This window comes from Arvicanthis niloticus, chromosome 27 (genome assembly GCF_011762505.2).
Source record: "Arvicanthis niloticus isolate mArvNil1 chromosome 27, mArvNil1.pat.X, whole genome shotgun sequence".
NCBI lineage: Eukaryota > Metazoa > Chordata > Mammalia > Rodentia > Muridae > Arvicanthis > Arvicanthis niloticus.
The window spans coordinates 22,246,706-22,260,158 of record NC_133435.1 but is presented as its reverse complement, the minus strand read 5'-3'; the positions used below and the strand labels follow the sequence as shown (position 1 = coordinate 22,260,158).

General features: G+C 44.6%; 1 long non-coding RNA gene across 2 annotated transcripts; it reads left to right on the top strand.

The window, feature by feature from the left end:
- Nucleotides 1-680: 680 nt before the first annotated feature.
- On the top strand, nt 681-11,381 carry LOC143439796 (uncharacterized). Of its 2 annotated transcripts, XR_013107830.1 has the most exons (4): nt 681-1,787; nt 3,322-3,559; nt 8,932-9,005; nt 9,654-11,381. It is a non-coding gene; the product is annotated as an uncharacterized LOC143439796 (long non-coding RNA). The 2 variants fall into 2 exon arrangements; XR_013107829.1 differs by lacking the exon at nt 681-1,787 and having other exon boundaries at nt 3,198-3,559.
- The last annotated feature ends 2,072 nt before the right edge of the window (nt 11,382-13,453 follow it).

Here is a 13,453-nt window from a genome sequence, read left to right as displayed (position 1 = left end):
CTAGCTGCTGGATAAAATCCATACAAATGAAATACTGGCTCACTCAGTAAATAATAATGAAAAGGTAAATTCATTTTGCAGACAAGCCAGTACATGTAAGACATCATTTTGAATGACTGTGATGTCTTGAACTGATCACCAAGCCTCGATGGTTCTTCAAAAATAATGCCCAGCTTTCGGGCTCTCCAACTGCGCCTGTGACCTTTTCTTAACCCTTTGGCTCTTAAGAAAAATTGATTTAAAAAAAAAAAACACGTGCACAGTGTGTTTGGTTTAGTTCTTGTCCCCTGGTGGTCCACTGTGATACTCATGGAGGGTCTGACTTCTTCCCTGCCTCCCTCAACCTGCCTCTCTCTTGTCTCATTCAGTAGTCACAATGTGATGAAGACAAAGGAAATACCTTTAGACCAATTCTTTTCTGTTGTTGCTTCTTTGAGACAAGATGACATTTTGTATCCAGGTAGCCCTGGAAATCACTGTGTACTCCAGTGTGGCTTTGAATTCATGACAATCCTGGTGTTTCAGCTTCCCAAATTCTAGGATTCCAGGAGTGAGCCACTAGGCTAGATGTGGGACAAACATATCTATCTATCTATCTATCTATCTATCTATCTATCTATCTATCTATCTATCTATCTATCTATCTATGTTTGTGTGTGCACATGTGTGTGCAGGACAACGTTGGGTGCAGTCTGGGGTCTGTTTTTGCCTTGTGGCCCTTCAGGCACCATTGCACACCAGGCCAGAATGAAAGGAACAAGGCTTGTCCTTTGGGATGGGTCCGCAAGCAGAAACTTAGTTGTCCTGAGTGCCACAGGGAGGAAGAAGACCTGCCCAAGATGTTTTACAGTGTTACAGCTCTCTTTCTTCAGGAGTAACAAGGTCTGTATAAACCTTGGGGAGTGGATAGGGGTTTTCAGGGTGACTGTTTGTTCATCATTGGCTGGGGCTGGGATGCTGGGAATGCTTTATTTGCATGAAGAGGAATTCCAGGTGCTTAGTGGACATGTCCTTATAGGGTGGGAGGAAGTTAAACCTGTCATTTGGCTATTAGGCTACCTGACTACCTCAATGATAGTGGCAGTAGGGGGTTGTAGGACTATGTGCCCTGGGACACACAGGCCCAGAACAGGGGGGAAGTGACAGCTCCCAGCCAGCTGCAGGTTCAGGGGCACACATGAGGGGTCGAAGAGGCACTTGCAAAGGTTGGCAGTAAAATCAGAGACAGCTGCTTTGGAAATGGGGGTAAGATATACTTAAACTCTCTCTCTCCCTCTCCTTCTCTCTATCTCTCTCAACTAAAAGTAGAATACTTGAAGTCCAGAAATTCCATGTAAGTACAGACATGTGCTGCATAGTAAAGGGATGCCCTCTGAGGACTGTGCTGTCAGGGTCTCACCACTGGAGAAGTGTCCCAGACTGATTTTACACAGACTAAATAGCTATGATGTCACCAGGTGAGGTAATCTTATGGGACCACCATCATCTGCGACCTTATGGATGCATGGAGGTTAATACACAAGTGTTTACTGTTATAAGATACAGTTACATAAGGAAAGAGTTTGCGGCCTGCCTTCCAGGTTAAGTCTTGGTCTTCACTGAGCACTTGGGAGATGGAAATGAGTCGGAGCCTCCAACACAGCAACCTTCCTGCCATGGCTGGACGGGTGGCTAGGATCGTCCTTGTGACTTCTGACATGGTCAGGCTCATGGGACTTCGGATGTGACTGGATGAGCATCCTATCTGCGGAGAAGCCAGGCTGCTATGACTCACCACTGGTGCTCAGGTGTGCCATCTTCTGGGTCAACCAGGAAATGCCAGCATCAGGTAGGGCCACTGAGATAGAAGGAAGGAGTAGCCACCTACAGGGTAGCTCTCTTGGGTTGCGTCATGAAGGTGTGGAAGGCACGATGGCCGGAGAGTAGACATGAAATAAGTCAGCCTGTAGGCTAGGGTCCTTTCCTATTACTTTCTGGTGAAGTTGTGTGGGAGAGTCTGTTTAAGCTTTTAGTTTCTTAGCTGTAAACCAAGAGTTAATTCCTTCACTGTCTTCTAGTCATCAGAATTAAATGAGGGAATGTGAAGGCCTGATACCAAGTGCTCACCCCACAGTAGCCATGGATACTATCACTAAGCAACAGTTTCATTTAGTTGCTGGGATCAATTAACACGGGTGGTTCTTTTCTTTTGTGTTGACATGTTTTCTTCTCTCCTAACTCAAACTATCCTTAGACATACGAGCTGTTTTCTAGTTGATGCACAGATTAAAGCACAGAACATTCATTTGATAACTCCCAGGCTTAAAATTTGATCCGTATTAACAAAAGAGGGTTTTGGACTTTTTTCTCACAAGTAATAAGCTTCTGGGAGAGGGACTGAGTTCCATTTGGGATACAGTTAGTCTTCTTCGACATTTAATGTATACACATATATCCACATGTACACACACATTACACATAATATATGAACACACACAAGAATGTACACATGTACACATACATATACTCATGCATACACACACAGTGTACTCTGCACACACATGCACACACATACACATACTCATATGTACACACACATGAATATGCATACACATGCACACACAGATGCACACATACACTCCTATGTATTCTCATGGCTGAGAAGCAAGGACCTTGCTCATGTTTGGGTTTCAGAACTAATGATGTGTTTATAAAAAGATAAAGAGAAATAGAGTATGTTCTGTGGGTGTGTGGTGAGGTATGGGGGAAGGAGATGGCTCAGCAGGCTCATGACAAGGCATCCCTTCCCCCTGAGGGACCAGCCACACACCAGGATAGTATAGAATAGAGTTTATTCAGGGCATGGGGAGGGGAGTTAAGAGGGTAGTAGAGGCAGAGAAAGACAGAGAGAGAGAGAGAGAAAGAGAGAGAGAGAGAGAGAGAGAGAGAGAGAGAGAGAGAGAGTAGAGAAGTAGAGGCCAGTCATGATCATGTGGAGAGAGGGGAAGGGAAGGAGGAAGGGGCGAGGGGACAGAGAGATCAAGAGAGCAAGAGAGCAGGAACAAGAGAGAGCAAGAGAAGAGAGGAGGGGGCAAGCAGCCCCTTTTATAGTGGGCCAGGCCTACCTGGCTGTTGCCAGGTAACTATGGGAAGGAGCATACCTGGCTGTTGCCAGGTAACTGTGGGGGTGGAGTTTAGACAGAATGCTAACAATGTTACCTAAGACAAAAACCATGTGGCTGTTAGCACAGCACAGAAGAGTGACCAGCAAGGGGTCGCTTGTAGAGCTAAACTCGCAAGTCCACACAGCCACGCCACCAGCTGCTTTTCTCTTTCCTCCAGTTTTAGTCTAACTGACTTTCCTGCACCAGGATGATGACTAGCAATGGAGACTGACTTTCCACAAGATCTCTGGGCATGATGAAGTGGACACTACTGCTCAAGGAAGAAGAGAGACATTTGAAGTGCTTGCTTGGGTCACAGAGCAAATCTGTCATGTCTTCCTTACTGAGAAGCTATGAAGTGTACATAGTCTGGAGAGCAGATGGATTAAGTTTACCCTTGTGGGTGGATTCTGCAGGTAAAACTGTTCTTTTGACTATTTTATCTAGGAGTGTGTGTATATGTGTGTGTGTGTGTGTGTGTGTGTGTAAGTATGTATGTGTGTGTATGTGATATGTACATGTGTGCAGATGTCAGAGGACAACTTTTGGAAGTTGGTTCTATACTTCTACTTTGGAATCTAGGCACTCTTGTGTTGGTTTTGCCTGGCAAGTGCTTTTGCCTGCTATACCATCTCACTAGCTTTTTTTGGCTTTAAAGAGAATCAAGAGTCATCCAATGTTTTAGAAATTATAATTTTTAAAATTTACAGTTTCATTTTATTATTTTATACGTACCTGTGTTTTGCATGCCTGTATGTCTGTGCACTGTATGTGTGCAGTACCTTTGGTAGCACCAGAAGGGTGCTGGATCCCCTGGGACTGGAGTTATAGATATTTATCAGCTGCTGTGGTTGCTGGAAATCAAACTCAGGTCCTCTGGAAGAGCAGCCAAGTGCTTGTAACCACTGAGCCGTCTCTCCAGGCCCTAGAAAGTATTTATACTTGTCAGAATTAGACACTGCTTGGCTCCAAAGACAAGTATTTATGCTCTCTTCCTACCAGAAAATGACACTAAAAAGTTCAGGTAAATCAAGTGGACTGGCCAAGCTGTGTGAGCACGAGTGTGTCTGCAGCTGGGCTCTAGAGATCCTGACAGACGTCTGTCTGCATAAGGCACCGGGAGGCCTCATGGCAAAGGCTCAACTATGCCAGGCAGGAGCCAGGCTTCGTGAGAACAATCCCAAACAAAGGTCTAAGAAGCTGATGAGGGGAACAACTCAGGATCTGAACCTCTGCAAGCACAATGTTATTGAATAGATTAGACCAAACAAGAGGAGAAGGTGAGAGAGGAGCTGATGGAGGTGCTTCCTTGACAGGACTCACCTTGGACCATGCTGCTGAATTGGGGTGGGGGCTGGTAGGAGCTCTGGAGTGGCTTTGAAGACAGGCATATATCAAGTTTAAAGCTTACATCTATGCCATGGATGCTGGGGCATCTTAGTTCCCATTTCTACTTCCAAAATGGAATTTTAGAGGTTGGGAAATTTACAAAGAATGCACATTTATTCACTGCACAGTTCGGCACGCTGCAAAGGCCAAGACTGAGACTGGGAAGAGTTAGGAAATGTGTATCCTAGAGAGAAGGTGCCACATTTATCCTTAGTCAGGACACTGTTTTCATGGTGTCTAATCTACTCAAGATTGTGACACTAACTCATTCCAATCTCTGGTCATAGGTTCTGCCTTTCAGCATGGTTGCATTAGGAACCCAGTTCCTAACACATGCACTTTGGGGAGACATCAGCAATCCATGGCACCTGGAGTCTCAGCTTAGCAGGGTTGAAGCATGCTCTGGGTTTTGGTGATTGCCAGAGAGAGATTGGGAAGATGTTACACTGTGGTACGGTGACCCAGGGAGCTTGGAACTTTGCAGCCAGCATGTCGACATGGTGTTGTCTCCAGCTGGAGCTCACAGACTAGACCTGACATTCTTATACCAACTACGCAATGAATCCCAGGTTACCCTGAGAAGAGGGGATGTCTTTGGTCACATGAATGCTGTCAGCCACAGGGGCAGCTCCGAGGGGCTCAGAGCTGAGAGCTGTGGGGGCGAGGCATCCTCAGGCTGCAGGAATAAATCCTTCAGTCCTGAAATTAAGATGTGGTTTCTGGGTCCCAATTTGTTTCAGAGGGACTTATTTTTTGAGAGATAAGGAATGCACCAAAGGACTTCTGACTTGGGGACGGGAACCACAAGTCAATGTGAACTGTGAAAGCAAACCATACTGTTTTGGGAATCAGGGACAGGCTTAGAGCTGAAACCAAGCCAGACTAAAATGAATGATCTACATTTTCTGGGAAGGTGCTGGTACCAGAGCTTTTGCGTGTAAGTGCTTCACTACTGGGCAACTCCCAGTAATTAAGTTATTAAGTAATTAAGTAATTAAGTTAGACTTTAGAATCTAGTTATGTTACTAAGCAATATCAACTTGTGATCCTTATGCTACCCACTCTCAAGAAGCTGAGATGACAGACATGGTATCTCGCGCCCCCCCCCCCCCCGTGACATATTGTTTTTAGGGTGGGAAGGGTGTACCTTAAGATTCTTCTCATACCCTTATAAATAGTAACCTGTGTACTTTTCTCCCAAGATTTATTATTTTTCTTTATGTGTATTTACAAGTCTGAGTGAATGGATGCCACATATATGCAGGTGTCTATGGAAGGCAGAAGACAGGATCGGATTCCCTGGAGTTAGTTACAGACAGGTGTGAGCCACCCTATGTGGGTGCTGGGATCTGAACTTTCTGGAAAGAGCAGGAAACAGGAAGCCATCTCTCTAGTCCCCCCACCCCCATATGCTTTAAATGAGATGTGCAGTTACCCTCATAATGTAACCACAACAACCGAATAAGATGTACTGCAAGTCAGCGCTCATACACACCCTCTTTATGAGCTCATCTTTGATCCTTAGGTCAGTCTAGCTCATTGGAGAGACGAGGAAACCAAGGCACAGTGAGTTTCAACAGTTGGCTTGAGGTTGCACAGCTAACAAGCAGTAGTGCCTAGCTGCAGGTACAGGCAGAAAGGAGATCAGAACGAGGCAATGTGCTCTTTTCTTTTCTTTTTATAGAATAGAGTTTATTCAGGGCATGGGAGGGGAGTTGAGGGGGTAGTAGAGATAGAAAAAGGCAGAGAGAGGGGGGTGAAGAGGAGAGGAGAAGAGAGTAGAGGAGTAGAGGCTAGCCGGGGGGGGGGGGGGGGGAGGGGAATGAGGAGAAAGAGGGATGGAGAAGGAAGTGGGTAAATGGGTAAGAGTGGCAATTGGTTCCTTAAGAGAAATGGGGTCTCTACCTTGAGAGTTGGTCATGCAGGGTTCTTTAAATAGTAGCCCGGGGGCACAGTGGGCCATCCTCTGCAGAACTGTGTCAGACCCATACATAGACAGTCTCCACTCTCGCTCCAGAAGGTATAGACCCTTGAAGGGTGTGGTCTCTTTGTACTAGGAGCTGAATGAGGGATGGAAGGATGAACTGGAAAGCTGAGTAGTTTTGGAGATAAAACAATTACTCTGTATCTTTATTTTGTTCTTATTTATGTTGTTTCCTTTCAGAAAGGAAACAATGTATCAGAGTGATGTGAGGTTTAAGTGGCCACTGAACTATTATATAGCATTGCTCTCAACAAATAGAGGCTTTCTTATTGGTGTGATTAATCATTTTGCTCTACATGCTGGAAGATGATACATGACTTACTTGCAGAGAAAGGATCAGGGAAAGGTAATACACACCCATAATCCTAATATCTGAGAAGCTGGAGCTAGAGGGATTATGGATTTGAGGCCAGCTTGGTCTATATAGTGAGACACTGTAGAAAAACAACAAATGAAACAAAAAGAGAGGACCTAAATATTTCATTGTCTCAGACAACTTAGGAAGACATGGCTTTGTTACCATGTGTTCTGTCTTTATAAAAGACTTCAGATTAGACTGATAGATTCTGGTTTGGCACCAGGGTGGGGGTGGGGGTGGGAATGGGCAGAGATCTTTAAACAAAATACTCTGTACTAAAAAGTAAAATAACGGAATTTCCTACTTCCACCCAGCCCCATCCAATATTTTCAAGGCACGTCTTGTTTTTTATTGCCCTTGCATTAACAGGTCTACTTCAAGGAGCTTACCATGACCCAGGAAATGGAGGCTGGCTAAAAATGGAGGAGAGAGGACAAGGAGACATAAAAGGGATTTTATGTTCTTTTTAAGGAGTCATTAAAGTAGCATAAAATGAGAATCCCTGAGACACATGTCTTGTTTAGATCGGACTCTGTCTGTGGCAAGGCAGAGGGCACTCAGGCTTGGCAGTTAACTCCTAGGTTGGGTTGTCAGTGTTCAGTTGCATGTAGCAAAAACCACCTCAGTCTTTCATAACCAAGAGAAAGGGAGCAGAGGGTATACATGGAAGGGTCAGAGCCACAGACCCCTGCTGTGTATTGACTTCCAAAATTTCACCTCAAGGTCACCTTAATGTAGGCAGGACCTTGGAGAACCAGCAGACCCCAGGACCCACTGTTAGTCACAGGTTATTAGAAGCCATTGTCTCTAATGTAATCTCAGAGACATCCATCTGGGGCTAAGATCCGGGATCAGGCTGCTGGCTCCAGCTTGGGCTGTGATCTGCTTGCTGAATCTACAACAGAGGGAAGCCTCTCTCTCTTCTGCACAACAACATAGTCTGGAATTTAAATCTTACCAACCGTGTTTGCAAAGGAGTCAGAGATATGTGGTTTTTATTGGTTACCTGTCAGCAGTGAAAGCTGGCTGGGCAGACAGGTTGGAGCAGAAGCTGAGGAGATCTAAGAACTCTTGTTAACACAGAAGTTTAATTGGGGAAGCAGGACGTGTGTTCTGTTTTGCTTGTTTTTATTTGTATTCATAGAAAGAAGAGTGGGAAATCTGGGCACTGAGGTTCAGGCCTGTCATCCCAGCACTTGGGAGGCAGAGACAGGGGGATTTTCATGTGTTTGAGGTCAGCCTGGGCTACACAGTGAGATCTGTCTAAAATAAGCACACAAACAAACAATGCTCCCGTGGTGATGGATATCTGTATCCAAGCAACTGGGTATACCTTTGAGGAATGTTTTTCTTAATTAAATAATACCAAGTGGGAAGACCAACTCTTTCTTTCCTTTCTTTCTTTCTTTCTTTCTTTCTTTCTTTCTTTCTTTCTTTCTTTCCGAGACAGGGTTTCTCTGTGTAGCCCTGGCTGTCCTGGAACTCACTCTGTAGACCAGGCTGGCCTCGAACTCAGAAATCTGCCTGCCTCTGCCTCCCAAGTGCTGGGATTAAAGGCATACACCACCACTGCCTGGCTAAGGGAAGACCAACTTTTAATCTGGATCTTTTGTGGTGGGAAGATCCACCTTTAGTCTGAGCCACACCTTCTGAAGGCAGTCTATAGAAAGGACATGAGGGAAGGAAGCTTGTTCTTTGCCTTTTTTCGTTCTCTGGCAAGTCCACGTCCTCGCTGGTACAGAGTCTACTTCTTTTGGATTCTGGTATATTCTGAAGATCAGCTGAGACATCCAGCCTCATGGATTGAACAATATCTTCTGTTGGTAAGTGGTCATTGTTGGACCAGTGGCCTGTAAGCCTCTGTAATAAATCTAAATAAATAAATAATATATATGTATATGCTGTGTATGTGTATGTGTGTGTTATGTATTTATTCTGTTCCTCCAGAGAACTCTTACCAACATACTCTGTCATCAGAAAAACAAAGTGCCTGTGATGCATTTCTATTACAGGATTGGAATTATTTAGATTTTTACAAAGTTCATCACTCTTCCCAGGGAATGTAACTGAAATGGAATGCTGTTGGAAGCCATTCTGGTTGAGTCCTGGAATCCTGGAAAGCAGGAGTGTGGTAAGAATTGGAGAGAAGTCCAGGGTCAGGGACTGGGGCATGTCTCAGTGGATAGAGGCACTTGTGGACAAGGCTGGTGATCTGAGTTCTATCCTTGGCATCTACCTGGAGGAGAGAACTGATTCCTGTGAATTGTCCTCTGACTGCCACATATATGTTATGGAGCACACACCCACATGTACAAATGAATGAATGAATGAATGAATGATTAAACAAAAAGTTAAAAAAAAATCATAAACCACCAGCATGGCAAAGGTCCTTGGAATCATCCTTCCTGTGTCTACAGTTTGTCTTCTAGGAAGCAGTATGCAAGCCTCATCTGAGGCCAGATGTTGTCTGGAATAAACCTCTAAAGAGTGAAATAATTGTCTGTGATACCCTGAGCCTGTTTTATAAACATCCCTATTATTTTTTAAGTGACTCATTCAATTGGCCTTGGAAGTACAGACCTGTAATCCCAGCACTCATGAGGTTTAGTTAGGACGATCGTAAGGTTAGAGCTAGCCTGGGCTACATAGTGAGATCAATTAATATTATTTATTTGAAATTTGTTATTATTATTATTATTGTTGTTGTTGTTGTTGGGGCTGGAGATACTGAGTGAATAAATCATGGGATGCTGGTTAATTTTATGTTATCTTGACACAGGCTGAAGTCATCTGAGAGGAGGGAACCCCGTCTGAGAAAATGCCTTTACAAGATTGAGTTGTAGGCAAGCCTGAAGTGAATTTTCTTAATTAGTATTGATGGAGAAGGGCCCAGCCCATTGTGGGTGTGCCACCCCTGGGCTGGTATAAGAAATCAGGTTAAGCAAACCATGGGGAGCAAGCCAGTGAGCAGTACCCTCCATGGCCACTGCATCAGCTCCTGCCTCCAGGCTCCTGCTCTGTTTTAGTTCCTGTCCTGACTTCCTTCAGGATGGACTATGGATGTAAGAACATAAGCAAAATGAAATCCTGCCTCCACCGATTGCTTTTGGCCATGGTCCTTTATCATAGGAACAGCAACCTAAACTAAGACAGAAATTGGTACCAGGATAGTGTGATATTGCTCTGACAGACCTGATCATGTTTTTGGAACAACTTTGTGCTAGAAAATCACTGAGTGTTGAGGTCAGTGAGCTGTTCTGGGGGAGCTTGGGTGATAAGAATGTTGAGAACAGTGCAGAGGACTGGCTTGTGATGTTTCAGAGAGAAGCAAAGACTCTATAGAACCACATGTCTGAAGAATCTGTGGTCCTGGTTAGCTGGACTGAAGGAGCAGATGTGATTAAGAAGAAACCTGGACCACTAAAGTAAAGCCTTTGTTTTTCTGAGACAATGGATGCTGGTCAGCTAGGGCCAAGGAATCAGCTATGGTTTAGAGACCAGCATCATTGAAATGAAACCTCTGAGAAATGTTTCCTTGGGGTCAGCACTTGCAAGCTGTGTTTCAGAGGTGGCCAAGGTTGTACCCCATGCTGACAGCGGACTTGATAATGTGTAAGAGTCACCCAGGTGGTACTGATTTTGAGGGCATGAAGGGGTCATGGCGAGCAGCTGAGACTCAGCACTGTGAAAGACCAGGAGAGGCCATTGGTGAAGGTGCAGCCTCAGTGACAGTTGAGGCCCTGGGACTGAAGGGGTCATGGAGAAAAGTTGAAGGTTGGCATCATGAAGAGAGCCAAGGAGTCGTTATTTGTGAATGTGCAGTCCAGCTGCAGTACCATGGTACTAGCATTTTGAAGATGCCAGTACCGTGGGATGACCACCAAAAATAGTAGCCTTAGTGGAGTGGAGCCAGCCAGAAGGCAAGCTGTGTTTGTGTGTGCAGCAGAGGGCAGAGCCTGAGAAGTGACCCAAGCCTTTTGGAAGAGCCAAAAGGATCGTGAGTGAATCCAAGACATTGGTCATTAAATTATGTATAGTTGGAGAGTGGTTTTGCTTTGTTCAGATTGTAACTGTGTCCTGGGTCTTCTCTCTTGAAGTAGAAAAGTATTTAACTTATTTTTGATTTTGTAAAAGTCCACAGTTGAGAGAGTTTGAACTTTTTTTTTTTTTTTTAGATAGGGTCTCATCTAAAACGTAGATGTAGCCTTGTGTGGTCTGAAACTCTCTATATAGACCATACTGGCCTCAGACTCACAGGGATCTGCCTGCCTCTGGCTTCTGAGTGCTGAGATTAAAAGCGTGATCTACCATGTCTGGTAAGACTTTGTCTTTTGAAAAGACGCTTTCATTGGTGGTTTAGTTTCTGAGAGCCCCAAGGCGCCAGGTTAGCTGACTCTTGTTGGTCTTCCTGTGGAGTTCCTGTCCTCTTGGGGGCTGCCATCCTTCTTCCGATGCTTCCATGAGAGTCCCCAAGCCCCACCCACTGGTTTTGGCTCAGAGGAGAAGAGGAGAGGGATGAGGGGATGACTGTGGGAGGGGGCGTAACTGGGAGGGGGCAGTGAGCAGGATGTAAAGTGAATAACAAATAAATAAATAAGACTTTGGATTTTACAGACTTAACTTTTTTTTCTTAGATTTACTTATTTTATTTTATGTGCGTTGGTGTTTTACCTGCATGATTGTCTGAAGGTTCCAGGTCCCCTGAAATTGGAGCTGCAGACAACTATGAGCTGCCATGTGGGTGCTGGGAATTGAACCCCAGTTCGACATACTTTTAACTGCTGAGCCATCTCTCTGGCCTGAGACTTAACTTCTATGTTTTGTATTTGTGATATTTATTGATCTGAGATCTGGGGGATGAACCAAAAAGGAAAAAAAAAAAAAAAAAGGTTATGTCTTAAAATATATTGTGTGTCAAGTTGACAAGGGGTTGAGTGTCCTGGCTAATATCATGTCATCTTGACACAAGCTAGAGTCTCTGAAAGGAGGGAACCCCACAGAGAAAATGCCTCTGGAAGATTGGGCTGTAGGCAAACCTGTAGGGAATTGTCTTAATTAGTAATTGATGGGGGAGGGCCCAGCCCAGTGGGGGTGGGGCCATCCCTGGGCTGGTGGTCCTGAGTTCTATAAGAAAGCAGGTTGATTGAGGAGAACAAGCCAGGAAGCAGCACCCTCCATGATCGCTGCATCAGCTCCTGCTTCCAGGTTCCTGCCCTGCTTGGGTTCTCTCAGTGATGGACTATGGGCATGAAAGCATAAGCTGGGAAAACACCTTTTCTCCCCAAATTGTTTTTGGCCATGGTGTCTCATCACCACAATAGTAACTCAAACTAAGACACATAGTCTGGGGTTTGGATCTCCCAGGACTCACATAAATGCCAGCAGGGTGTGGCTGCCTACTTGGTATCCTAGCATGCAGGAGGAACAGACAGGGTATCTGGCTACCTGGACTAGCCAAATCAGCCACTTCAGTTCAGTAAGATACCCTGCTTCAATAGGCAAGGCAGAGACGGAAGAAGACACTCAACATCAGCTTCTGGCCTTCACACGCGCGCGCGCACACACACACACACACACACACACACACACACACACACACGCTCGCGCGCGTGAACTAACACCAATAGTATTAAAAATACTCTTCCGGATGAGAGAGACATCAAATTTTCCCATCATTAAAAGTAAATATATATTCTACTTAGCAGTCATTCGTAGCCTTTATTCTTTTAAAAAAGTGTCCACAAATGTTTCCTGTGCACTTTCTATGTCGGTGGTGCTGGAGGAACAGCATGGTGTGTGTGTGTGTGTGTGTGTGTGTGTGTGTGTGTAACAATAATAATAGGATTGTCAATGAGAGAGGATGTAGGATGGTGAGGGACATGGAGAAGTAGACATTATGTAAATTCTCAAATAATTTCAATGAGAAAGAATTCTAACAATCCAGTTTTCATTCCTACTATGCTGTGCCAGTTACAGGAGGGAGCAGACTCAGCTGGCAAACCAGAAGTTACAGCTAGAGAGCGGAAAACCAGCGTTCATTTCCCCCTCCTCTTCTTTCTTTCCTTCCTTCCTTTTGCCCATTTTGCAACAGATATTAATTTTATAGAGTAGTTTTAGGTTCACAGTAAAATGTCCCATTTTTCTCCAGAGAGTGGCAAGAGGGAATCATAATATTTATATTAGGGAGAATTAGATTTAAAAAAAATCAAGTTAACAGTGATTAAATGTGAATAGCTGGGCCTGTTTTCTCACAAATTCTTAGCAAAATCGGGAAGAAATGCTCTACCCCCCAACAATGCTGAGAATCAAACAAGGGGCTATGTACAAAGGAGAAGCTCTCCCTCTGCCACTGAGTGTATATCCTTATATCCTCCCTGTACCTAAATGCATACTCTCCCTTGATATCAATAACTCCCACAAAGTGGTACATTTGTTAGGACTATAACCCTCCCTTGACAAGTCAACACTCACAAAACAGCATGCTTTAGGGGTCACGCTTAGCAGTGGAATGATGGGTCCTCTACCACCATCTCTAGGCTCTTTCTTTGTTTCCTGTCACCTACTTACACAGTCATGTGA